At 31.7% G+C, this 860-nt stretch overlaps 1 protein-coding gene across 4 annotated transcripts in view; it reads right to left on the bottom strand.

Moving 5' to 3' along the window:
• LOC106873115 (putative uncharacterized protein DDB_G0282133) overlaps window positions 1-761 on the bottom strand; it is a 191,657-nt gene extending 190,896 nt beyond the window's left edge. For 3 of the 4 annotated variants that reach the window (XM_052973501.1, XM_052973499.1, XM_052973502.1), the window contains exon 1: window positions 638-761. The gene's annotated coding sequence lies outside the window, so the exon portion shown is untranslated. The remainder of the gene's footprint in view (window positions 1-637) is intronic. The other variant, XM_052973503.1, reaches the window with a different exon arrangement.
• Between the last annotated feature and the right edge of the window lie 99 nt (window positions 762-860).

Genomic DNA, 860 nt, shown 5'->3' with positions numbered 1-860 from the left:
TATATATATATATATATATATATATATATATATATGTTACACGCATACACACAAACGTATATATATATTACGTTTCGATTTGCACACAGTTCAAGATATAGAGTATATGCAATATATTTTGAAAGCAGAAAACAGCACCAAAATTACTGGATATTAAGTTTAGTTTGTGTTATTCATTTAACTACAACTTAACTATTCGCAATAAATACATAGATTAAGTAAGCAATCAGCCACAATCATATACATACATGCATATATATATACATCATATATATATATATATATATATATATATATATATAATTGTATATCAGTGTTTGAGTATATGTGGCTATACATTATTAATTGGAATACATTTATAATACGAGTGTACGAAAATTTGATAAGAATACACTTTATCCAAACACGGGAAGTTATAAACAAATTTTGGTTGTTGGAGAAAAAAGAAACACACAAGTGCGTGTGTGCACAACGTTTGACAATCTGAGAGACAGGCGAACACACACGCACACGTTAAAAACACATGTATGTGAGTGTATGTCTATGTGCGTGTGTGAGAGTGTGTGTGTATGTGTGTGAGTGTTTGTGGAGAGTATGCGATAGTGAGTGTATAATGTAATATACATTTGGCACTTACAGAAGAGCTGGAAGGAAAGATCAGGTTCCCCAGTCGTTATAACAGAAAGTTTTGCTAAACTCTTTATCTTAAGGTCCTTCTGTCTGTCTAACTGTCTCTTTCTCCGACTTCCACTCTCGCCCACTTTCTCTTTCTCTCCCGTTCTCTCCCACTCTCTCTTTCTCTCTATACTTTAAAATACACATACGTACGCACATATATGTGTATATATATATATATATAT

Source organism: Octopus bimaculoides, chromosome 16 (genome assembly GCF_001194135.2).
Source record: "Octopus bimaculoides isolate UCB-OBI-ISO-001 chromosome 16, ASM119413v2, whole genome shotgun sequence".
Classification (NCBI taxonomy): Eukaryota; Metazoa; Mollusca; class Cephalopoda; order Octopoda; family Octopodidae; genus Octopus; species Octopus bimaculoides.
Note: the sequence above shows the minus strand (reverse complement) of the source record. Positions and strands in the feature narration are given on the sequence as shown.